This window comes from Anas platyrhynchos, chromosome 5 (assembly GCF_047663525.1).
Source record: "Anas platyrhynchos isolate ZD024472 breed Pekin duck chromosome 5, IASCAAS_PekinDuck_T2T, whole genome shotgun sequence".
NCBI classification, from domain to species: domain Eukaryota; kingdom Metazoa; phylum Chordata; class Aves; order Anseriformes; family Anatidae; genus Anas; species Anas platyrhynchos.
The window spans coordinates 30371007-30395100 of NC_092591.1; positions in this window are offsets into that span (position 1 = coordinate 30371007).

Below are 24094 nucleotides of genomic sequence, written 5' to 3' on the forward strand. Positions count from 1 at the left end.
TCCTCCAGGGCCCCTTTTTAGTCCTCCAGGGCCCCTTTTTAGTCCTCCAGGGCCCCTTTTTAGTCCTCCAGGGCCCCTTTTTAGTCCTCCAGGGCCCCTTTTTAGTCCTCCAGGGCCCCTTTTTAGTCCTCCAGGGCCCCTTTTTAGTCCTCCAGGGCCCCTTTTTAGTCCTCCAGGGCCCCTTTTTAGTCCTCCAGGGCCCCTTTTTAGTCCTCCAGGGCCCCTTTTTAGTCCTCCAGGGCCCCTTTTTAGTCCTCCAGGGCCCCTTTTTAGTCCTCCAGGGCCCCTTTTTAGTCCTCCAGGGCCCCTTTTTAGTCCTCCAGGGCCCCTTTTTAGTCCTCCAGGGCCCCTTTTTAGTCCTCCAGGGCCCCTTTTTAGTCCTCCAGGGCCCCTTTTTAGTCCTCCAGGGCCCCTTTTTAGTCCTCCAGGGCCCCTTTTTAGTCCTCCAGGGCCCCTTTTTAGTCCTCCAGGGCCCCTTTTTAGTCCTCCAGGGCCCCTTTTTAGTCCTCCAGGGCCCCTTTTTAGTCCTCCAGGGCCCCTTTTTAGTCCTCCAGGGCCCCTTTTTAGTCCTCCAGGGCCCCTTTTTAGTCCTCCAGGGCCCCTTTTTAGTCCTCCAGGGCCCCTTTTTAGTCCTCCAGGGCCCCTTTTTAGTCCTCCAGGGCCCCTTTTTAGTCCTCCAGGGCCCCTTTTTAGTCCTCCAGGGCCCCTTTTTAGTCCTCCAGGGCCCCTTTTTAGTCCTCCAGGGCCCCTTTTTAGTCCTCCAGGGCCCCTTTTTAGTCCTCCAGGGCCCCTTTTTAGTCCTCCAGGGCCCCTTTTTAGTCCTCCAGGGCCCCTTTTTAGTCCTCCAGGGCCCCTTTTTAGTCCTCCAGGGCCCCTTTTTAGTCCTCCAGGGCCCCTTTTTAGTCCTCCAGGGCCCCTTTTTAGTCCTCCAGGGCCCCTTTTTAGTCCTCCAGGGCCCCTTTTTAGTCCTCCAGGGCCCCTTTTTAGTCCTCCAGGGCCCCTTTTTAGTCCTCCAGGGCCCCTTTTTAGTCCTCCAGGGCCCCTTTTTAGTCCTCCAGGGCCCCTTTTTAGTCCTCCAGGGCCCCTTTTTAGTCCTCCAGGGCCCCTTTTTAGTCCTCCAGGGCCCCTTTTTAGTCCTCCAGGGCCCCTTTTTAGTCCTCCAGGGCCCCTTTTTAGTCCTCCAGGGCCCCTTTTTAGTCCTCCAGGGCCCCTTTTTAGTCCTCCAGGGCCCCTTTTTAGTCCTCCAGGGCCCCTTTTTAGTCCTCCAGGGCCCCTTTTTAGTCCTCCAGGGCCCCTTTTTAGTCCTCCAGGGCCCCTTTTTAGTCCTCCAGGGCCCCTTTTTAGTCCTCCAGGGCCCCTTTTTAGTCCTCCAGGGCCCCTTTTTAGTCCTCCAGGGCCCCTTTTTAGTCCTCCAGGGCCCCTTTTTAGTCCTCCAGGGCCCCTTTTTAGTCCTCCAGGGCCCCTTTTTAGTCCTCCAGGGCCCCTTTTAGTCCTCCAGGGCCCCTTTTTAGTCCTCCAGGGCCCCTTTTTAGTCCTCCAGGGCCCCTTTTTAGTCCTCCAGGGCCCCTTTTTAGTCCTCCAGGGCCCCTTTTTAGTCCTCCAGGGCCCCTTTTTAGTCCTCCAGGGCCCCTTTTTAGTCCTCCAGGGCCCCTTTTTAGTCCTCCAGGGCCCCTTTTTAGTCCTCCAGGGCCCCTTTTTAGTCCTCCAGGGCCCCTTTTTAGTCCTCCAGGGCCCCTTTTTAGTCCTCCAGGGCCCCTTTTTAGTCCTCCAGGGCCCCTTTTTAGTCCTCCAGGGCCCCTTTTTAGTCCTCCAGGGCCCCTTTTTAGTCCTCCAGGGCCCCTTTTTAGTCCTCCAGGGCCCCTTTTTAGTCCTCCAGGGCCCCTTTTTAGTCCTCCAGGGCCCCTTTTTAGTCCTCCAGGGCCCCTTTTTAGTCCTCCAGGGCCCCTTTTTAGTCCTCCAGGGCCCCTTTTTAGTCCTCCAGGGCCCCTTTTTAGTCCTCCAGGGCCCCTTTTTAGTCCTCCAGGGCCCCTTTTTAGTCCTCCAGGGCCCCTTTTTAGTCCTCCAGGGCCCCTTTTTAGTCCTCCAGGGCCCCTTTTTAGTCCTCCAGGGCCCCTTTTTAGTCCTCCAGGGCCCCTTTTTAGTCCTCCAGGGCCCCTTTTTAGTCCTCCAGGGCCCCTTTTTAGTCCTCCAGGGCCCCTTTTTAGTCCTCCAGGGCCCCTTTTTAGTCCTCCAGGGCCCCTTTTTAGTCCTCCAGGGCCCCTTTTTAGTCCTCCAGGGCCCCTTTTTAGTCCTCCAGGGCCCCTTTTTAGTCCTCCAGGGCCCCTTTTTAGTCCTCCAGGGCCCCTTTTTAGTCCTCCAGGGCCCCTTTTTAGTCCTCCAGGGCCCCTTTTTAGTCCTCCAGGGCCCCTTTTTAGTCCTCCAGGGCCCCTTTTTAGTCCTCCAGGGCCCCTTTTTAGTCCTCCAGGGCCCCTTTTTAGTCCTCCAGGGCCCCTTTTTAGTCCTCCAGGGCCCCTTTTTAGTCCTCCAGGGCCCCTTTTTAGTCCTCCAGGGCCCCTTTTTAGTCCTCCAGGGCCCCTTTTTAGTCCTCCAGGGCCCCTTTTTAGTCCTCCAGGGCCCCTTTTTAGTCCTCCAGGGCCCCTTTTTAGTCCTCCAGGGCCCCTTTTTAGTCCTCCAGGGCCCCTTTTTAGTCCTCCAGGGCCCCTTTTTAGTCCTCCAGGGCCCCTTTTTAGTCCTCCAGGGCCCCTTTTTAGTCCTCCAGGGCCCCTTTTTAGTCCTCCAGGGCCCCTTTTTAGTCCTCCAGGGCCCCTTTTTAGTCCTCCAGGGCCCCTTTTTAGTCCTCCAGGGCCCCTTTTTAGTCCTCCAGGGCCCCTTTTTAGTCCTCCAGGGCCCCTTTTTAGTCCTCCAGGGCCCCTTTTTAGTCCTCCAGGGCCCCTTTTTAGTCCTCCAGGGCCCCTTTTTAGTCCTCCAGGGCCCCTTTTTAGTCCTCCAGGGCCCCTTTTTAGTCCTCCAGGGCCCCTTTTTAGTCCTCCAGGGCCCCTTTTTAGTCCTCCAGGGCCCCTTTTTAGTCCTCCAGGGCCCCTTTTTAGTCCTCCAGGGCCCCTTTTTAGTCCTCCAGGGCCCCTTTTTAGTCCTCCAGGGCCCCTTTTTAGTCCTCCAGGGCCCCTTTTTAGTCCTCCAGGGCCCCTTTTTAGTCCTCCAGGGCCCCTTTTTAGTCCTCCAGGGCCCCTTTTTAGTCCTCCAGGGCCCCTTTTTAGTCCTCCAGGGCCCCTTTTTAGTCCTCCAGGGCCCCTTTTTAGTCCTCCAGGGCCCCTTTTTAGTCCTCCAGGGCCCCTTTTTAGTCCTCCAGGGCCCCTTTTTAGTCCTCCAGGGCCCCTTTTTAGTCCTCCAGGGCCCCTTTTTAGTCCTCCAGGGCCCCTTTTTAGTCCTCCAGGGCCCCTTTTTAGTCCTCCAGGGCCCCTTTTTAGTCCTCCAGGGCCCCTTTTTAGTCCTCCAGGGCCCCTTTTTAGTCCTCCAGGGCCCCTTTTTAGTCCTCCAGGGCCCCTTTTTAGTCCTCCAGGGCCCCTTTTTAGTCCTCCAGGGCCCCTTTTTAGTCCTCCAGGGCCCCTTTTTAGTCCTCCAGGGCCCCTTTTTAGTCCTCCAGGGGCCCCTTTTTAGTCCTCCAGGGCCCCTTTTTAGTCCTCCAGGGCCCCTTTTTAGTCCTCCAGGGCCCCTTTTTAGTCCTCCAGGGCCCCTTTTTAGTCCTCCAGGGCCCCTTTTTAGTCCTCCAGGGCCCTTTTTAGTCCTCCAGGGCCCCTTTTTAGTCCTCCAGGGCCCCTTTTTAGTCCTCCAGGGCCCCTTTTTAGTCCTCCAGGGCCCCTTTTTAGTCCTCCAGGGCCCCTTTTTAGTCCTCCAGGGCCCCTTTTTAGTCCTCCAGGGCCCCTTTTTAGTCCTCCAGGGCCCCTTTTTAGTCCTCCAGGGCCCCTTTTTAGTCCTCCAGGGCCCCTTTTTAGTCCTCCAGGGCCCCTTTTTAGTCCTCCAGGGCCCCTTTTTAGTCCTCCAGGGCCCCTTTTTAGTCCTCCAGGGCCCCTTTTTAGTCCTCCAGGGCCCCTTTTTAGTCCTCCAGGGCCCCTTTTTAGTCCTCCAGGGCCCCTTTTTAGTCCTCCAGGGCCCCTTTTTAGTCCTCCAGGGCCCCTTTTTAGTCCTCCAGGGCCCCTTTTTAGTCCTCCAGGGCCCCTTTTTAGTCCTCCAGGGCCCCTTTTTAGTCCTCCAGGGCCCCTTTTTAGTCCTCCAGGGCCCCTTTTTAGTCCTCCAGGGCCCCTTTTTAGTCCTCCAGGGCCCCTTTTTAGTCCTCCAGGGCCCCTTTTTAGTCCTCCAGGGCCCCTTTTTAGTCCTCCAGGGCCCCTTTTTAGTCCTCCAGGGCCCCTTTTTAGTCCTCCAGGGCCCCTTTTTAGTCCTCCAGGGCCCCTTTTTAGTCCTCCAGGGCCCCTTTTTAGTCCTCCAGGGCCCCTTTTTAGTCCTCCAGGGCCCCTTTTTAGTCCTCCAGGGCCCCTTTTTAGTCCTCCAGGGCCCCTTTTTAGTCCTCCAGGGCCCCTTTTTAGTCCTCCAGGGCCCCTTTTTAGTCCTCCAGGGCCCCTTTTTAGTCCTCCAGGGCCCCTTTTTAGTCCTCCAGGGCCCCTTTTTAGTCCTCCAGGGCCCCTTTTTAGTCCTCCAGGGCCCCTTTTTAGTCCTCCAGGGCCCCTTTTTAGTCCTCCAGGGCCCCTTTTTAGTCCTCCAGGGCCCCTTTTTAGTCCTCCAGGGCCCCTTTTTAGTCCTCCAGGGCCCCTTTTTAGTCCTCCAGGGCCCCTTTTTAGTCCTCCAGGGCCCCTTTTTAGTCCTCCAGGGCCCCTTTTTAGTCCTCCAGGGCCCCTTTTTAGTCCTCCAGGGCCCCTTTTTAGTCCTCCAGGGCCCCTTTTTAGTCCTCCAGGGCCCCTTTTTAGTCCTCCAGGGCCCCTTTTTAGTCCTCCAGGGCCCCTTTTTAGTCCTCCAGGGCCCCTTTTTAGTCCTCCAGGGCCCCTTTTTAGTCCTCCAGGGCCCCTTTTTAGTCCTCCAGGGCCCCTTTTTAGTCCTCCAGGGCCCCTTTTTAGTCCTCCAGGGCCCCTTTTTAGTCCTCCAGGGCCCCTTTTTAGTCCTCCAGGGCCCCTTTTTAGTCCTCCAGGGCCCCTTTTTAGTCCTCCAGGGCCCCTTTTTAGTCCTCCAGGGCCCCTTTTTAGTCCTCCAGGGCCCCTTTTTAGTCCTCCAGGGCCCCTTTTTAGTCCTCCAGGGCCCCTTTTTAGTCCTCCAGGGCCCCTTTTTAGTCCTCCAGGGCCCCTTTTTAGTCCTCCAGGGCCCCTTTTTAGTCCTCCAGGGCCCCTTTTTAGTCCTCCAGGGCCCCTTTTTAGTCCTCCAGGGCCCCTTTTTAGTCCTCCAGGGCCCCTTTTTAGTCCTCCAGGGCCCCTTTTTAGTCCTCCAGGGCCCCTTTTTAGTCCTCCAGGGCCCCTTTTTAGTCCTCCAGGGCCCCTTTTTAGTCCTCCAGGGCCCCTTTTTAGTCCTCCAGGGCCCCTTTTTAGTCCTCCAGGGCCCCTTTTTAGTCCTCCAGGGCCCCTTTTTAGTCCTCCAGGGCCCCTTTTTAGTCCTCCAGGGCCCCTTTTTAGTCCTCCAGGGCCCCTTTTTAGTCCTCCAGGGCCCCTTTTTAGTCCTCCAGGGCCCCTTTTTAGTCCTCCAGGGCCCCTTTTTAGTCCTCCAGGGCCCCTTTTTAGTCCTCCAGGGCCCCTTTTTAGTCCTCCAGGGCCCCTTTTTAGTCCTCCAGGGCCCCTTTTTAGTCCTCCAGGGCCCCTTTTTAGTCCTCCAGGGCCCCTTTTTAGTCCTCCAGGGCCCCTTTTTAGTCCTCCAGGGCCCCCTTTTTAGTCCTCCAGGGCCCCTTTTTAGTCCTCCAGGGCCCCTTTTTAGTCCTCCAGGGCCCCTTTTTAGTCCTCCAGGGCCCCTTTTTAGTCCTCCAGGGCCCCTTTTTAGTCCTCCAGGGCCCCTTTTTAGTCCTCCAGGGCCCCTTTTTAGTCCTCCAGGGCCCCTTTTTAGTCCTCCAGGGCCCCTTTTTAGTCCTCCAGGGCCCCTTTTTAGTCCTCCAGGGCCCCTTTTTAGTCCTCCAGGGCCCCTTTTTAGTCCTCCAGGGCCCCTTTTTAGTCCTCCAGGGCCCCTTTTTAGTCCTCCAGGGCCCCTTTTTAGTCCTCCAGGGCCCCTTTTTAGTCCTCCAGGGCCCCTTTTTAGTCCTCCAGGGCCCCTTTTTAGTCCTCCAGGGCCCCTTTTTAGTCCTCCAGGGCCCCTTTTTAGTCCTCCAGGGCCCCTTTTTAGTCCTCCAGGGCCCCTTTTTAGTCCTCCAGGGCCCCTTTTTAGTCCTCCAGGGCCCCTTTTTAGTCCTCCAGGGCCCCTTTTTAGTCCTCCAGGGCCCCTTTTTAGTCCTCCAGGGCCCCTTTTTAGTCCTCCAGGGCCCCTTTTTAGTCCTCCAGGGCCCCTTTTTAGTCCTCCAGGGCCCCTTTTTAGTCCTCCAGGGCCCCTTTTTAGTCCTCCAGGGCCCCTTTTTAGTCCTCCAGGGCCCCTTTTTAGTCCTCCAGGGCCCCTTTTTAGTCCTCCAGGGCCCCTTTTTAGTCCTCCAGGGCCCCTTTTTAGTCCTCCAGGGCCCCTTTTTAGTCCTCCAGGGCCCCTTTTTAGTCCTCCAGGGCCCCTTTTTAGTCCTCCAGGGCCCCTTTTTAGTCCTCCAGGGCCCCTTTTTAGTCCTCCAGGGCCCCTTTTTAGTCCTCCAGGGCCCCTTTTTAGTCCTCCAGGGCCCCTTTTTAGTCCTCCAGGGCCCCTTTTTAGTCCTCCAGGGCCCCTTTTTAGTCCTCCAGGGCCCCTTTTTAGTCCTCCAGGGCCCCTTTTTAGTCCTCCAGGGCCCCTTTTTAGTCCTCCAGGGCCCCTTTTTAGTCCTCCAGGGCCCCTTTTTAGTCCTCCAGGGCCCCTTTTTAGTCCTCCAGGGCCCCTTTTTAGTCCTCCAGGGCCCCTTTTTAGTCCTCCAGGGCCCCTTTTTAGTCCTCCAGGGCCCCTTTTTAGTCCTCCAGGGCCCCTTTTTAGTCCTCCAGGGCCCCTTTTTAGTCCTCCAGGGCCCCTTTTTAGTCCTCCAGGGCCCCTTTTTAGTCCTCCAGGGCCCCTTTTTAGTCCTCCAGGGCCCCTTTTTAGTCCTCCAGGGCCCCTTTTTAGTCCTCCAGGGCCCCTTTTTAGTCCTCCAGGGCCCCTTTTTAGTCCTCCAGGGCCCCTTTTTAGTCCTCCAGGGCCCCTTTTTAGTCCTCCAGGGCCCCTTTTTAGTCCTCCAGGGCCCCTTTTTAGTCCTCCAGGGCCCCTTTTTAGTCCTCCAGGGCCCCTTTTTAGTCCTCCAGGGCCCCTTTTTAGTCCTCCAGGGCCCCTTTTTAGTCCTCCAGGGCCCCTTTTTAGTCCTCCAGGGCCCCTTTTTAGTCCTCCAGGGCCCCTTTTTAGTCCTCCAGGGCCCCTTTTTAGTCCTCCAGGGCCCCTTTTTAGTCCTCCAGGGCCCCTTTTTAGTCCTCCAGGGCCCCTTTTTAGTCCTCCAGGGCCCCTTTTTAGTCCTCCAGGGCCCCTTTTTAGTCCTCCAGGGCCCCTTTTTAGTCCTCCAGGGCCCCTTTTTAGTCCTCCAGGGCCCCTTTTTAGTCCTCCAGGGCCCCTTTTTAGTCCTCCAGGGCCCCTTTTTAGTCCTCCAGGGCCCCTTTTTAGTCCTCCAGGGCCCCTTTTTAGTCCTCCAGGGCCCCTTTTTAGTCCTCCAGGGCCCCTTTTTAGTCCTCCAGGGCCCCTTTTTAGTCCTCCAGGGCCCCTTTTTAGTCCTCCAGGGCCCCTTTTTAGTCCTCCAGGGCCCCTTTTTAGTCCTCCAGGGCCCCTTTTTAGTCCTCCAGGGCCCCTTTTTAGTCCTCCAGGGCCCCTTTTTAGTCCTCCAGGGCCCCTTTTTAGTCCTCCAGGGCCCCTTTTTAGTCCTCCAGGGCCCCTTTTTAGTCCTCCAGGGCCCCTTTTTAGTCCTCCAGGGCCCCTTTTTAGTCCTCCAGGGCCCCTTTTTAGTCCTCCAGGGCCCCTTTTTAGTCCTCCAGGGCCCCTTTTTAGTCCTCCAGGGCCCCTTTTTAGTCCTCCAGGGCCCCTTTTTAGTCCTCCAGGGCCCCTTTTTAGTCCTCCAGGGCCCCTTTTTAGTCCTCCAGGGCCCCTTTTTAGTCCTCCAGGGCCCCTTTTTAGTCCTCCAGGGCCCCTTTTTAGTCCTCCAGGGCCCCTTTTTAGTCCTCCAGGGCCCCTTTTTAGTCCTCCAGGGCCCCTTTTTAGTCCTCCAGGGCCCCTTTTTAGTCCTCCAGGGCCCCTTTTTAGTCCTCCAGGGCCCCTTTTTAGTCCTCCAGGGCCCCTTTTTAGTCCTCCAGGGCCCCTTTTTAGTCCTCCAGGGCCCCTTTTTAGTCCTCCAGGGCCCCTTTTTAGTCCTCCAGGGCCCCTTTTTAGTCCTCCAGGGCCCCTTTTTAGTCCTCCAGGGCCCCTTTTTAGTCCTCCAGGGCCCCTTTTTAGTCCTCCAGGGCCCCTTTTTAGTCCTCCAGGGCCCCTTTTTAGTCCTCCAGGGCCCCTTTTTAGTCCTCCAGGGCCCCTTTTTAGTCCTCCAGGGCCCCTTTTTAGTCCTCCAGGGCCCCTTTTTAGTCCTCCAGGGCCCCTTTTTAGTCCTCCAGGGCCCCTTTTTAGTCCTCCAGGGCCCCTTTTTAGTCCTCCAGGGCCCCTTTTTAGTCCTCCAGGGCCCCTTTTTAGTCCTCCAGGGCCCCTTTTTAGTCCTCCAGGGCCCCTTTTTAGTCCTCCAGGGCCCCTTTTTAGTCCTCCAGGGCCCCTTTTTAGTCCTCCAGGGCCCCTTTTTAGTCCTCCAGGGCCCCTTTTTAGTCCTCCAGGGCCCCTTTTTAGTCCTCCAGGGCCCCTTTTTAGTCCTCCAGGGCCCCTTTTTAGTCCTCCAGGGCCCCTTTTTAGTCCTCCAGGGCCCCTTTTTAGTCCTCCAGGGCCCCTTTTTAGTCCTCCAGGGCCCCTTTTTAGTCCTCCAGGGCCCCTTTTTAGTCCTCCAGGGCCCCTTTTTAGTCCTCCAGGGCCCCTTTTTAGTCCTCCAGGGCCCCTTTTTAGTCCTCCAGGGCCCCTTTTTAGTCCTCCAGGGCCCCTTTTTAGTCCTCCAGGGCCCCTTTTTAGTCCTCCAGGGCCCCTTTTTAGTCCTCCAGGGCCCCTTTTTAGTCCTCCAGGGCCCCTTTTTAGTCCTCCAGGGCCCCTTTTTAGTCCTCCAGGGCCCCTTTTTAGTCCTCCAGGGCCCCTTTTTAGTCCTCCAGGGCCCCTTTTTAGTCCTCCAGGGCCCCTTTTTAGTCCTCCAGGGCCCCTTTTTAGTCCTCCAGGGCCCCTTTTTAGTCCTCCAGGGCCCCTTTTTAGTCCTCCAGGGCCCCTTTTTAGTCCTCCAGGGCCCCTTTTTAGTCCTCCAGGGCCCCTTTTTAGTCCTCCAGGGCCCCTTTTTAGTCCTCCAGGGCCCCTTTTTAGTCCTCCAGGGCCCCTTTTTAGTCCTCCAGGGCCCCTTTTTAGTCCTCCAGGGCCCCTTTTTAGTCCTCCAGGGCCCCTTTTTAGTCCTCCAGGGCCCCTTTTTAGTCCTCCAGGGCCCCTTTTTAGTCCTCCAGGGCCCCTTTTTAGTCCTCCAGGGCCCCTTTTTAGTCCTCCAGGGCCCCTTTTTAGTCCTCCAGGGCCCCTTTTTAGTCCTCCAGGGCCCCTTTTTAGTCCTCCAGGGCCCCTTTTTAGTCCTCCAGGGCCCCTTTTTAGTCCTCCAGGGCCCCTTTTTAGTCCTCCAGGGCCCCTTTTTAGTCCTCCAGGGCCCCTTTTTAGTCCTCCAGGGCCCCTTTTTAGTCCTCCAGGGCCCCTTTTTAGTCCTCCAGGGCCCCTTTTTAGTCCTCCAGGGCCCCTTTTTAGTCCTCCAGGGCCCCTTTTTAGTCCTCCAGGGCCCCTTTTTAGTCCTCCAGGGCCCCTTTTTAGTCCTCCAGGGCCCCTTTTTAGTCCTCCAGGGCCCCTTTTTAGTCCTCCAGGGCCCCTTTTTAGTCCTCCAGGGCCCCTTTTTAGTCCTCCAGGGCCCCTTTTTAGTCCTCCAGGGCCCCTTTTTAGTCCTCCAGGGCCCCTTTTTAGTCCTCCAGGGCCCCTTTTTAGTCCTCCAGGGCCCCTTTTTAGTCCTCCAGGGCCCCTTTTTAGTCCTCCAGGGCCCCTTTTTAGTCCTCCAGGGCCCCTTTTTAGTCCTCCAGGGCCCCTTTTTAGTCCTCCAGGGCCCCTTTTTAGTCCTCCAGGGCCCCTTTTTAGTCCTCCAGGGCCCCTTTTTAGTCCTCCAGGGCCCCTTTTTAGTCCTCCAGGGCCCCTTTTTAGTCCTCCAGGGCCCCTTTTTAGTCCTCCAGGGCCCCTTTTTAGTCCTCCAGGGCCCCTTTTTAGTCCTCCAGGGCCCCTTTTTAGTCCTCCAGGGCCCCTTTTTAGTCCTCCAGGGCCCCTTTTTAGTCCTCCAGGGCCCCTTTTTAGTCCTCCAGGGCCCCTTTTTAGTCCTCCAGGGCCCCTTTTTAGTCCTCCAGGGCCCCTTTTTAGTCCTCCAGGGCCCCTTTTTAGTCCTCCAGGGCCCCTTTTTAGTCCTCCAGGGCCCCTTTTTAGTCCTCCAGGGCCCCTTTTTAGTCCTCCAGGGCCCCTTTTTAGTCCTCCAGGGCCCCTTTTTAGTCCTCCAGGGCCCCTTTTTAGTCCTCCAGGGCCCCTTTTTAGTCCTCCAGGGCCCCTTTTTAGTCCTCCAGGGCCCCTTTTTAGTCCTCCAGGGCCCCTTTTTAGTCCTCCAGGGCCCCTTTTTAGTCCTCCAGGGCCCCTTTTTAGTCCTCCAGGGCCCCTTTTTAGTCCTCCAGGGCCCCTTTTTAGTCCTCCAGGGCCCCTTTTTAGTCCTCCAGGGCCCCTTTTTAGTCCTCCAGGGCCCCTTTTTAGTCCTCCAGGGCCCCTTTTTAGTCCTCCAGGGCCCCTTTTTAGTCCTCCAGGGCCCCTTTTTAGTCCTCCAGGGCCCCTTTTTAGTCCTCCAGGGCCCCTTTTTAGTCCTCCAGGGCCCCTTTTTAGTCCTCCAGGGCCCCTTTTTAGTCCTCCAGGGCCCCTTTTTAGTCCTCCAGGGCCCCTTTTTAGTCCTCCAGGGCCCCTTTTTAGTCCTCCAGGGCCCCTTTTTAGTCCTCCAGGGCCCCTTTTTAGTCCTCCAGGGCCCCTTTTTAGTCCTCCAGGGCCCCTTTTTAGTCCTCCAGGGCCCCTTTTTAGTCCTCCAGGGCCCCTTTTTAGTCCTCCAGGGCCCCTTTTTAGTCCTCCAGGGCCCCTTTTTAGTCCTCCAGGGCCCCTTTTTAGTCCTCCAGGGCCCCTTTTTAGTCCTCCAGGGCCCCTTTTTAGTCCTCCAGGGCCCCTTTTTAGTCCTCCAGGGCCCCTTTTTAGTCCTCCAGGGCCCCTTTTTAGTCCTCCAGGGCCCCTTTTTAGTCCTCCAGGGCCCCTTTTTAGTCCTCCAGGGCCCCTTTTTAGTCCTCCAGGGCCCCTTTTTAGTCCTCCAGGGCCCCTTTTTAGTCCTCCAGGGCCCCTTTTTAGTCCTCCAGGGCCCCTTTTTAGTCCTCCAGGGCCCCTTTTTAGTCCTCCAGGGCCCCTTTTTAGTCCTCCAGGGCCCCTTTTTAGTCCTCCAGGGCCCCTTTTTAGTCCTCCAGGGCCCCTTTTTAGTCCTCCAGGGCCCCTTTTTAGTCCTCCAGGGCCCCTTTTTAGTCCTCCAGGGCCCCTTTTTAGTCCTCCAGGGCCCCTTTTTAGTCCTCCAGGGCCCCTTTTTAGTCCTCCAGGGCCCCTTTTTAGTCCTCCAGGGCCCCTTTTTAGTCCTCCAGGGCCCCTTTTTAGTCCTCCAGGGCCCCTTTTTAGTCCTCCAGGGCCCCTTTTTAGTCCTCCAGGGCCCCTTTTTAGTCCTCCAGGGCCCCTTTTTAGTCCTCCAGGGCCCCTTTTTAGTCCTCCAGGGCCCCTTTTTAGTCCTCCAGGGCCCCTTTTTAGTCCTCCAGGGCCCCTTTTTAGTCCTCCAGGGCCCCTTTTTAGTCCTCCAGGGCCCCTTTTTAGTCCTCCAGGGCCCCTTTTTAGTCCTCCAGGGCCCCTTTTTAGTCCTCCAGGGCCCCTTTTTAGTCCTCCAGGGCCCCTTTTTAGTCCTCCAGGGCCCCTTTTTAGTCCTCCAGGGCCCCTTTTTAGTCCTCCAGGGCCCCTTTTTAGTCCTCCAGGGCCCCTTTTTAAGCCTCCAGGGCCCCTTTTTAGTCCTCCAGGGCCCCTTTTTAGTCCTCCAGGGCCCCTTTTTAGTCCTCCAGGGCCCCTTTTTAGTCCTCCAGGGCCCCTTTTTAGTCCTCCAGGGCCCCTTTTAGTCCTCCAGGGCCCCTTTTTAGTCCTCCAGGGCCCCTTTTTAGTCCTCCAGGGCCCCTTTTTAGTCCTCCAGGGCCCCTTTTTAGTCCTCCAGGGCCCCTTTTTAGTCCTCCAGGGCCCCTTTTAGTCCTCCAGGGCCCCTTTTTAGTCCTCCAGGGCCCCTTTTTAGTCCTCCAGGGCCCCTTTTTAGTCCTCCAGGGCCCCTTTTTAGTCCTCCAGGGCCCCTTTTTAGTCCTCCAGGGCCCCTTTTTAGTCCTCCAGGGCCCCTTTTTAGTCCTCCAGGGCCCCTTTTTAGTCCTCCAGGGCCCCTTTTTAGCCTCCAGGGCCCCTTTTTAGTCCTCCAGGGCCCCTTTTTAGTCCTCCAGGGCCCCTTTTTAGTCCTCCAGGGCCCCTTTTTAGTCCTCCAGGGCCCCTTTTTAGTCCTCCAGGGCCCCTTTTTAGTCCTCCAGGGCCCCTTTTTAGTCCTCCAGGGCCCCTTTTTAGTCCTCCAGGGCCCCTTTTTAGTCCTCCAGGGCCCCTTTTTAGTCCTCCAGGGCCCCTTTTTAGTCCTCCAGGGCCCCTTTTTAGTCCTCCAGGGCCCCTTTTTAGTCCTCCAGGGCCCCTTTTTAGTCCTCCAGGGCCCCTTTTTAGTCCTCCAGGGCCCCTTTTTAGTCCTCCAGGGCCCCTTTTTAGTCCTCCAGGGCCCCTTTTTAGTCCTCCAGGGCCCCTTTTTAGTCCTCCAGGGCCCCTTTTTAGTCCTCCAGGGCCCCTTTTTAGTCCTCCAGGGCCCCTTTTTAGTCCTCCAGGGCCCCTTTTTAGTCCTCCAGGGCCCCTTTTTAGTCCTCCAGGGCCCCTTTTTAGTCCTCCAGGGCCCCTTTTTAGTCCTCCAGGGCCCCTTTTTAGTCCTCCAGGGCCCCTTTTTAGTCCTCCAGGGCCCCTTTTTAGTCCTCCAGGGCCCCTTTTTAGTCCTCCAGGGCCCCTTTTTAGTCCTCCAGGGCCCCTTTTTAGTCCTCCAGGGCCCCTTTTTAGTCCTCCAGGGCCCCTTTTTAGTCCTCCAGGGCCCCTTTTTAGTCCTCCAGGGCCCCTTTTTAGTCCTCCAGGGCCCCTTTTTAGTCCTCCAGGGCCCCTTTTTAGTCCTCCAGGGCCCCTTTTTAGTCCTCCAGGGCCCCTTTTTAGTCCTCCAGGGCCCCTTTTTAGTCCTCCAGGGCCCCTTTTTAGTCCTCCAGGGCCCCTTTTTAGTCCTCCAGGGCCCCTTTTTAGTCCTCCAGGGCCCCTTTTTAGTCCTCCAGGGCCCCTTTTTAGTCCTCCAGGGCCCCTTTTTAGTCCTCCAGGGCCCCTTTTTAGTCCTCCAGGGCCCCTTTTTAGTCCTCCAGGGCCCCTTTTTAGTCCTCCAGGGCCCCTTTTTAGTCCTCCAGGGCCCCTTTTTAGTCCTCCAGGGCCCCTTTTTAGTCCTCCAGGGCCCCTTTTTAGTCCTCCAGGGCCCCTTTTTAGTCCTCCAGGGCCCCTTTTTAGTCCTCCAGGGCCCCTTTTTAGTCCTCCAGGGCCCCTTTTTAGTCCTCCAGGGCCCCTTTTTAGTCCTCCAGGGCCCCTTTTTAGTCCTCCAGGGCCCCTTTTTAGTCCTCCAGGGCCCCTTTTTAGTCCTCCAGGGCCCCTTTTTAGTCCTCCAGGGCCCCTTTTTAGTCCTCCAGGGCCCCTTTTTAGTCCTCCAGGGCCCCTTTTTAGTCCTCCAGGGCCCCTTTTTAGTCCTCCAGGGCCCCTTTTTAGTCCTCCAGGGCCCCTTTTTAGTCCTCCAGGGCCCCTTTTTAGTCCTCCAGGGCCCCTTTTTAGTCCTCCAGGGCCCCTTTTTAGTCCTCCAGGGCCCCTTTTTAGTCCTCCAGGGCCCCTTTTTAGTCCTCCAGGGCCCCTTTTTAGTCCTCCAGGGCCCCTTTTTAGTCCTCCAGGGCCCCTTTTTAGTCCTCCAGGGCCCCTTTTTAGTCCTCCAGGGCCCCTTTTTAGTCCTCCAGGGCCCCTTTTTAGTCCTCCAGGGCCCCTTTTTAGTCCTCCAGGGCCCCTTTTTAGTCCTCCAGGGCCCCTTTTTAGTCCTCCAGGGCCCCTTTTTAGTCCTCCAGGGCCCCTTTTTAGTCCTCCAGGGCCCCTTTTTAGTCCTCCAGGGCCCCTTTTTAGTCCTCCAGGGCCCCTTTTTAGTCCTCCAGGGCCCCTTTTTAGTCCTCCAGGGCCCCTTTTTAGTCCTCCAGGGCCCCTTTTTAGTCCTCCAGGGCCCCTTTTTAGTCCTCCAGGGCCCCTTTTTAGTCCTCCAGGGCCCCTTTTTAGTCCTCCAGGGCCCCTTTTTAGTCCTCCAGGGCCCCTTTTTAGTCCTCCAGGGCCCCTTTTTAGTCCTCCAGGGCCCCTTTTTAGTCCCCTCCAGGGCCCCTTTTTAGTCTTCCAGGGCCCCTTTTTAGTCCTCCAGGGCCCCTTTTTAGTCCTCCAGGGCCCCTTTTTAGTCCTCCAGGGCCCCTTTTTAGTCCTCCAGGGCCCCTTTTTAGTCCTCCAGGGCCCCTTTTTAGTCCTCCAGGGCCCCTTTTTAGTCCTCCAGGGCCCCTTTTTAGTCCTCCAGGGCCCCTTTTTAGTCCTCCAGGGCCCCTTTTTAGTCCTCCAGGGCCCCTTTTTAGTCCTCCAGGGCCCCTTTTTAGTCCTCCAGGGCCCCTTTTTAGTCCTCCAGGGCCCCTTTTTAGTCCTCCAGGGCCCCTTTTTAGTCCTCCAGGGCCCCTTTTTAGTCCTCCAGGGCCCCTTTTTAGTCCTCCAGGGCCCCTTTTTAGTCCTCCAGGGCCCCTTTTTAGTCCTCCAGGGCCCCTTTTTAGTCCTCCAGGGCCCCTTTTTAGTCCTCCAGGGCCCCTTTTTAGTCCTCCAGGGCCCCTTTTTAGTCCTCCAGGGCCCCTTTTTAGTCCTCCAGGGCCCCTTTTTAGTCCTCCAGGGCCCCTTTTTAGTCCTCCAGGGCCCCTTTTTAGTCCTCCAGGGCCCCTTTTTAGTCCTCCAGGGCCCCTTTTTAGTCCTCCAGGGCCCCTTTTTAGTCCTCCAGGGCCCCTTTTTAGTCCTCCAGGGCCCCTTTTTAGTCCTCCAGGGCCCCTTTTTAGTCCTCCAGGGCCCCTTTTTAGTCCTCCAGGGCCCCTTTTTAGTCCTCCAGGGCCCCTTTTTAGTCCTCCAGGGCCCCTTTTTAGTCCTCCAGGGCCCCTTTTTAGTCCTCCAGGGCCCCTTTTTAGTCCTCCAGGGCCCCTTTTTAGTCCTCCAGGGCCCCTTTTTAGTCCTCCAGGGCCCCTTTTTAGTCCTCCAGGGCCCCTTTTTAGTCCTCCAGGGCCCCTTTTTAGTCCTCCAGGGCCCCTTTTTAGTCCTCCAGGGCCCCTTTTTAGTCCTCCAGGGCCCCTTTTTAGTCCTCCAGGGCCCCTTTTTAGTCCTCCAGGGCCCCTTTTTAGTCCTCCAGGGCCCCTTTTTAGTCCTCCAGGGCCCCTTTTTAGTCCTCCAGGGCCCCTTTTTAGTCCTCCAGGGCCCCTTTTTAGTCCTCCAGGGCCCCTTTTTAGTCCTCCAGGGCCCCTTTTTAGTCCTCCAGGGCCCCTTTTTAGTCCTCCAGGGCCCCTTTTTAGTCCTCCAGGGCCCCTTTTTAGTCCTCCAGGGCCCCTTTTTAGTCCTCCAGGGCCCCTTTTTAGTCCTCCAGGGCCCCTTTTTAGTCCTCCAGGGCCCCTTTTTAGTCCTCCAGGGCCCCTTTTTAGTCCTCCAGGGCCCCTTTTTAGTCCTCCAGGGCCCCTTTTTAGTCCTCCAGGGCCCCTTTTTAGTCCTCCAGGGCCCCTTTTTAGTCCTCCAGGGCCCCTTTTTAGTCCTCCAGGGCCCCTTTTTAGTCCTCCAGGGCCCCTTTTTAGTCCTCCAGGGCCCCTTTTTAGTCCTCCAGGGCCCCTTTTTAGTCCTCCAGGGCCCCTTTTTAGTCCTCCAGGGCCCCTTTTTAGTCCTCCAGGGCCCCTTTTTAGTCCTCCAGGGCCCCTTTTTAGTCCTCCAGGGCCCCTTTTTAGTCCTCCAGGGCCCCTTTTTAGTCCTCCAGGGCCCCTTTTTAGTCCTCCAGGGCCCCTTTTTAGTCCTCCAGGGCCCCTTTTTAGTCCTCCAGGGCCCCTTTTTAGTCCTCCAGGGCCCCTTTTTAGTCCTCCAGGGCCCCTTTTTAGTCCTCCAGGGCCCCTTTTTAGTCCTCCAGGGCCCCTTTTTAGTCCTCCAGGGCCCCTTTTTAGTCCTCCAGGGCCCCTTTTTAGTCCTCCAGGGCCCCTTTTTAGTCCTCCAGGGCCCCTTTTTAGTCCTCCAGGGCCCCTTTTTAGTCCTCCAGGGCCCCTTTTTAGTCCTCCAGGGCCCCTTTTTAGTCCTCCAGGGCCCCTTTTTAGTCCTCCAGGGCCCCTTTTTAGTCCTCCAGGGCCCCTTTTTAGTCCTCCAGGGCCCCTTTTTAGTCCTCCAGGGCCCCTTTTTAGTCCTCCAGGGCCCCTTTTTAGTCCTCCAGGGCCCCTTTTTAGTCCTCCAGGGCCCCTTTTTAGTCCTCCAGGGCCCCTTTTTAGTCCTCCAGGGCCCCTTTTTAGTCCTCCAGGGCCCCTTTTTAGTCCTCCAGGGCCCCTTTTTAGTCCTCCAGGGCCCCTTTTTAGTCCTCCAGGGCCCCTTTTTAGTCCTCCAGGGCCCCTTTTTAGTCCTCCAGGGCCCCTTTTTAGTCCTCCAGGGCCCCTTTTTAGTCCTCCAGGGCCCCTTTTTAGTCCTCCAGGGCCCCTTTTTAGTCCTCCAGGGCCCCTTTTTAGTCCTCCAGGGCCCCTTTTTAGTCCTCCAGGGCCCCTTTTTAGTCCTCCAGGGCCCCTTTTTAGTCCTCCAGGGCCCCTTTTTAGTCCTCCAGGGCCCCTTTTTAGTCCTCCAGGGCCCCTTTTTAGTCCTCCAGGGCCCCTTTTTAGTCCTCCAGGGCCCCTTTTTAGTCCTCCAGGGCCCCTTTTTAGTCCTCCAGGGCCCCTTTTTAGTCCTCCAGGGCCCCTTTTTAGTCCTCCAGGGCCCCTTTTTAGTCCTCCAGGGCCCCTTTTTAGTCCTCCAGGGCCCCTTTTTAGTCCTCCAGGGCCCCTTTTTAGTCCTCCAGGGCCCCTTTTTAGTCCTCCAGGGCCCCTTTTTAGTCCTCCAGGGCCCCTTTTTAGTCCTCCAGGGCCCCTTTTTAGTCCTCCAGGGCCCCTTTTTAGTCCTCCAGGGCCCCTTTTTAGTCCTCCAGGGCCCCTTTTTAGTCCTCCAGGGCCCCTTTTTAGTCCTCCAGGGCCCCTTTTTAGTCCTCCAGGGCCCCTTTTTAGTCCTCCAGGGCCCCTTTTTAGTCCTCCAGGGCCCCTTTTTAGTCCTCCAGGGCCCCTTTTTAGTCCTCCAGGGCCCCTTTTTAGTCCTCCAGGGCCCCTTTTTAGTCCTCCAGGGCCCCTTTTTAGTCCTCCAGGGCCCCTTTTTAGTCCTCCAGGGCCCCTTTTTAGTCCTCCAGGGCCCCTTTTTAGTCCTCCAGGGCCCCTTTTTAGTCCTCCAGGGCCCCTTTTTAGTCCTCCAGGGCCCCTTTTTAGTCCTCCAGGGCCCCTTTTTAGTCCTCCAGGGCCCCTTTTTAGTCCTCCAGGGCCCCTTTTTAGTCCTCCAGGGCCCCTTTTTAGTCCTCCAGGGCCCCTTTTTAGTCCTCCAGGGCCCCTTTTTAGTCCTCCAGGGCCCCTTTTTAGTCCTCCAGGGCCCCTTTTTAGTCCTCCAGGGCCCCTTTTTAGTCCTCCAGGGCCCCTTTTTAGTCCTCCAGGGCCCCTTTTTAGTCCTCCAGGGCCCCTTTTTAGTCCTCCAGGGCCCCTTTTTAGTCCTCCAGGGCCCCTTTTTAGTCCTCCAGGGCCCCTTTTTAGTCCTCCAGGGCCCCTTTTTAGTCCTCCAGGGCCCCTTTTTAGTCCTCCAGGGCCCCTTTTTAGTCCTCCAGGGCCCCTTTTTAGTCCTCCAGGGCCCCTTTTTAGTCCTCCAGGGCCCCTTTTTAGTCCTCCAGGGCCCCTTTTTAGTCCTCCAGGGCCCCTTTTTAGTCCTCCAGGGCCCCTTTTTAGTCCTCCAGGGCCCCTTTTTAGTCCTCCAGGGCCCCTTTTTAGTCCTCCAGGGCCCCTTTTTAGTCCTCCAGGGCCCCTTTTTAGTCCTCCAGGGCCCCTTTTTAGTCCTCCAGGGCCCCTTTTTAGTCCTCCAGGGCCCCTTTTTAGTCCTCCAGGGCCCCTTTTTAGTCCTCCAGGGCCCCTTTTTAGTCCTCCAGGGCCCCTTTTTAGTCCTCCAGGGCCCCTTTTTAGTCCTCCAGGGCCCCTTTTTAGTCCTCCAGGGCCCCTTTTTAGTCCTCCAGGGCCCCTTTTTAGTCCTCCAGGGCCCCTTTTTAGTCCTCCAGGGCCCCTTTTTAGTCCTCCAGGGCCCCTTTTTAGTCCTCCAGGGCCCCTTTTTAGTCCTCCAGGGCCCCTTTTTAGTCCTCCAGGGCCCCTTTTTAGTCCTCCAGGGCCCCTTTTTAGTCCTCCAGGGCCCCTTTTTAGTCCTCCAGGGCCCCTTTTTAGTCCTCCAGGGCCCCTTTTTAGTCCTCCAGGGCCCCTTTTTAGTCCTCCAGGGCCCCTTTTTAGTCCTCCAGGGCCCCTTTTTAGTCCTCCAGGGCCCCTTTTTAGTCCTCCAGGGCCCCTTTTTAGTCCTCCAGGGCCCCTTTTTAGTCCTCCAGGGCCCCTTTTTAGTCCTCCAGGGCCCCTTTTTAGTCCTCCAGGGCCCCTTTTTAGTCCTCCAGGGCCCCTTTTTAGTCCTCCAGGGCCCCTTTTTAGTCCTCCAGGGCCCCTTTTTAGTCCTCCAGGGCCCCTTTTTAGTCCTCCAGGGCCCCTTTTTAGTCCTCCAGGGCCCCTTTTTAGTCCTCCAGGGCCCCTTTTTAGTCCTCCAGGGCCCCTTTAGTCCTCCAGGGCCCCTTTTTAGTCCTCCAGGGCCCCTTTAGTCCTCCAGGGCCCCTTTTTAGTCCTCCAGGGCCCCTTTTTAGTCCTCCAGGGCCCCTTTTTAGTCCTCCAGGGCCCCTTTAGTCCTCCAGGGCCCCTTTAGTCCTCCAGGGCCCCTTTTTAGTCCTCCAGGGCCCCTTTTTAGTCCTCCAGGGCCCCTTTTTAGTCCTCCAGGGCCCCTTTTTAGTCCTCCAGGGCCCCTTTTTAGTCCTCCAGGGCCCCTTTTTAGTCCTCCAGGGCCCCTTTTTAGTCCTCCAGGGCCCCTTTTTAGTCCTCCAGGGCCCCTTTTTAGTCCTCCAGGGCCCCTTTTTAGTCCTCCAGGGCCCCTTTTTAGTCCTCCAGGGCCCCTTTAGTCCTCCAGGGCCCCTTTTTAGTCCTCCAGGGCCCCTTTTTAGTCCTCCAGGGCCCCTTTTTAGTCCTCCAGGGCCCCTTTTTAGTCCTCCAGGGCCCCTTTTTAGTCCTCCAGGGCCCCTTTTTAGTCCTCCAGGGCCCCTTTTTAGTCCTCCAGGGCCCCCTTTTTAGTCCTCCAGGGCCCTTTTTAGTCCTCCAGGGCCCCTTTTTAGTCCTCCAGGGCCCTTTTTAGTCCTCCAGGGCCCCTTTTTAGTCCTCCAGGGCCCCTTTTTAGTCCTCCAGGGCCCCTTTTTAGTCCTCCAGGGCCCCTTTAGTCCTCCAGGGCCCCTTTAGTCCTCCAGGGCCCCTTTTTAGTCCTCCAGGGCCCCTTTAGTCCTCCAGGGCCCCTTTAGTCCTCCAGGGCCCCTTTAGTCCTCCAGGGCCCCTTTTTAGTCCTCCAGGGCCCCTTTTTAGTCCTCCAGGGCCCCTTTAGTCCTCCAGGGCCCCTTTTTAGTCCTCCAGGGCCCCTTTTTAGTCCTCCAGGGCCCCTTTTTAGTCCTCCAGGGCCCCTTTTTAGTCCTCCAGGGCCCCTTTTTAGTCCTCCAGGGCCCCTTTTTAGTCCTCCAGGGCCCCTTTTTAGTCCTCCAGGGCCCCTTTTTAGTCCTCCAGGGCCCCTTTTTAGTCCTCCAGGGCCCCTTTAGTCCTCCAGGGCCCCTTTAGTCCTCCAGGGCCCCTTTAGTCCTCCAGGGCCCCTTTAGTCCTCCAGGGCCCCTTTAGTCCTCCAGGGCCCCTTTAGTCCTCCAGGGCCCCTTTTTAGTCCTCCAGGGCCCCTTTAGTCCTCCAGGGCCCCTTTTTAGTCCTCCAGGGCCCCTTTTTAGTCCTCCAGGGCCCCTTTTTAGTCCTCCAGGGCCCCTTTTTAGTCCTCCAGGGCCCCTTTTTAGTCCTCCAGGGCCCCTTTAGTCCTCCAGGGCCCCTTTTTAGTCCTCCAGGGCCCCTTTTTAGTCCTCCAGGGCCCCTTTAGTCCTCCAGGGCCCCTTTTTAGTCCTCCAGGGCCCCTTTAGTCCTCCAGGGCCCCTTTTTAGTCCTCCAGGCCCCTTTTTAGTCCTCCAGGGCCCCTTTAGTCCTCCAGGGCCCCTTTAGTCCTCCAGGGCCCCTTTAGTCCTCCAGGGCCCCTTTAGTCCTCCAGGGCCCCTTTAGTCCTCCAGGGCCCCTTTAGTCCTCCAGGGCCCCTTTAGTCCTCCAGGGCCCCTTTAGTCCTCCAGGGCCCCTTTTTAGTCCTCCAGGGCCCCTTTTTAGTCCTCCAGGGCCCCTTTAGTCCTCCAGGGCCCCTTTAGTCCTCCAGGGCCCCTTTTTAGTCCTCCAGGGCCCCTTTAGTCCTCCAGGGCCCCTTTAGTCCTCCAGGGCCCCTTTTTAGTCCTCCAGGGCCCCTTTTTAGTCCTCCAGGGCCCCTTTTTAGTCCTCCAGGGCCCCTTTAGTCCTCCAGGGCCCCTTTAGTCCTCCAGGGCCCCTTTTTAGTCCTCCAGGGCCCCTTTTTAGTCCTCCAGGGCCCCTTTTTAGTCCTCCAGGGCCCCTTTTTAGTCCTCCAGGGCCCCTTTTTAGTCCTCCAGGGCCCCTTTTTAGTCCTCCAGGGCCCCTTTAGTCCTCCAGGGCCCCTTTAGTCCTCCAGGGCCCCTTTTTAGTCCTCCAGGGCCCCTTTTTAGTCCTCCAGGGCCCCTTTAGTCCTCCAGGGCCCCTTTTTAGTCCTCCAGGGCCCCTTTTTAGTCCTCCAGGGCCCCTTTTTAGTCCTCCAGGGCCCCTTTTTAGTCCTCCAGGGCCCCTTTTTAGTCCTCCAGGGCCCCTTTTTAGTCCTCCAGGGCCCCTTTTTAGTCCTCCAGGGCCCCTTTTTAGTCCTCCAGGGCCCCTTTTTAGTCCTCCAGGGCCCCTTTTTAGTCCTCCAGGGCCCCTTTTTAGTCCTCCAGGGCCCCTTTTTAGTCCTCCAGGGCCCCTTTTTAGTCCTCCAGGGCCCCTTTTTAGTCCTCCAGGGCCCCTTTTTAGTCCTCCAGGGCCCCTTTTTAGTCCTCCAGGGCCCCTTTTTAGTCCTCCAGGGCCCCTTTTTAGTCCTCCAGGGCCCCTTTTTAGTCCTCCAGGGCCCCTTTTTAGTCCTCCAGGGCCCCTTTTTAGTCCTCCAGGGCCCCTTTTTAGTCCTCCAGGGCCCCTTTTTAGTCCTCCAGGGCCCCTTTTTAGTCCTCCAGGGCCCCTTTTTAGTCCTCCAGGGCCCCTTTTTAGTCCTCCAGGGCCCCTTTTTAGTCCTCCAGGGCCCCTTTTTAGTCCTCCAGGGCCCCTTTTTAGTCCTCCAGGGCCCCTTTTTAGTCCTCCAGGGCCCCTTTTTAGTCCTCCAGGGCCCCTTTTTAGTCCTCCAGGGCCCCTTTTTAGTCCTCCAGGGCCCCTTTTTAGTCCTCCAGGGCCCCTTTTTAGTCCTCCAGGGCCCCTTTTTAGTCCTCCAGGGCCCCTTTTTAGTCCTCCAGGGCCCCTTTTTAGTCCTCCAGGGCCCCTTTTTAGTCCTCCAGGGCCCCTTTTTAGTCCTCCAGGGCCCCTTTTTAGTCCTCCAGGGCCCCTTTTTAGTCCTCCAGGCCCCTTTTTAGTCCTCCAGGGCCCCTTTTTAGTCCTCCAGGGCCCCTTTTTAGTCCTCCAGGGCCCCTTTTTAGTCCTCCAGGGCCCCTTTTTAGTCCTCCAGGGCCCCTTTTTAGTCCTCCAGGGCCCCTTTTTAGTCCTCCAGGGCCCCTTTTTAGTCCTCCAGGGCCCCTTTTTAGTCCTCCAGGGCCCCTTTTTAGTCCTCCAGGGCCCCTTTTTAGTCCTCCAGGGCCCCTTTTTAGTCCTCCAGGGCCCCTTTTTAGTCCTCCAGGGCCCCTTTTTAGTCCTCCAGGGCCCCTTTTTAGTCCTCCAGGGCCCCTTTTTAGTCCTCCAGGGCCCCTTTTTAGTCCTCCAGGGCCCCTTTTTAGTCCTCCAGGGCCCCTTTTTAGTCCTCCAGGGCCCCTTTTTAGTCCTCCAGGGCCCCTTTTTAGTCCTCCAGGGCCCCTTTTTAGTCCTCCAGGGCCCCTTTTTAGTCCTCCAGGGCCCCTTTTTAGTCCTCCAGGGCCCCTTTTTAGTCCTCCAGGGCCCCTTTTTAGTCCTCCAGGGCCCCTTTTTAGTCCTCCAGGGCCCCTTTTTAGTCCTCCAGGGCCCCTTTTTAGTCCTCCAGGGCCCCTTTTTAGTCCTCCAGGGCCCCTTTTTAGTCCTCCAGGGCCCCTTTTTAGTCCTCCAGGGCCCCTTTTTAGTCCTCCAGGGCCCCTTTTTAGTCCTCCAGGGCCCCTTTTTAGTCCTCCAGGGCCCCTTTTTAGTCCTCCAGGGCCCCTTTTTAGTCCTCCAGGGCCCCTTTTTAGTCCTCCAGGGCCCCTTTTTAGTCCTCCAGGGCCCCTTTTTAGTCCTCCAGGGCCCCTTTTTAGTCCTCCAGGGCCCCTTTTTAGTCCTCCAGGGCCCCTTTTTAGTCCTCCAGGGCCCCTTTTTAGTCCTCCAGGGCCCCTTTTTAGTCCTCCAGGGCCCCTTTTTAGTCCTCCAGGGCCCCTTTTTAGTCCTCCAGGGCCCCTTTTTAGTCCTCCAGGGCCCCTTTTTAGTCCTCCAGGGCCCCTTTTTAGTCCTCCAGGGCCCCTTTTTAGTCCTCCAGGGCCCCTTTTTAGTCCTCCAGGGCCCCTTTTTAGTCCTCCAGGGCCCCTTTTTAGTCCTCCAGGGCCCCTTTTTAGTCCTCCAGGGCCCCTTTTTAGTCCTCCAGGGCCCCTTTTTAGTCCTCCAGGGCCCCTTTTTAGTCCTCCAGGGCCCCTTTTTAGTCCTCCAGGGCCCCTTTTTAGTCCTCCAGGGCCCCTTTTTAGTCCTCCAGGGCCCCTTTTTAGTCCTCCAGGGCCCCTTTTTAGTCCTCCAGGGCCCCTTTTTAGTCCTCCAGGGCCCCTTTTTAGTCCTCCAGGGCCCCTTTTTAGTCCTCCAGGGCCCCTTTTTAGTCCTCCAGGGCCCCTTTTTAGTCCTCCAGGGCCCCTTTTTAGTCCTCCAGGGCCCCTTTTTAGTCCTCCAGGGCCCCTTTTTAGTCCTCCAGGGCCCCTTTTTAGTCCTCCAGGGCCCCTTTTTAGTCCTCCAGGGCCCCTTTTTAGTCCTCCAGGGCCCCTTTTTAGTCCTCCAGGGCCCCTTTTTAGTCCTCCAGGGCCCCTTTTTAGTCCTCCAGGGCCCCTTTTTAGTCCTCCAGGGCCCCTTTTTAGTCCTCCAGGGCCCCTTTTTAGTCCTCCAGGGCCCCTTTTTAGTCCTCCAGGGCCCCTTTTTAGTCCTCCAGGGCCCCTTTTTAGTCCTCCAGGGCCCCTTTTTAGTCCTCCAGGGCCCCTTTTTAGTCC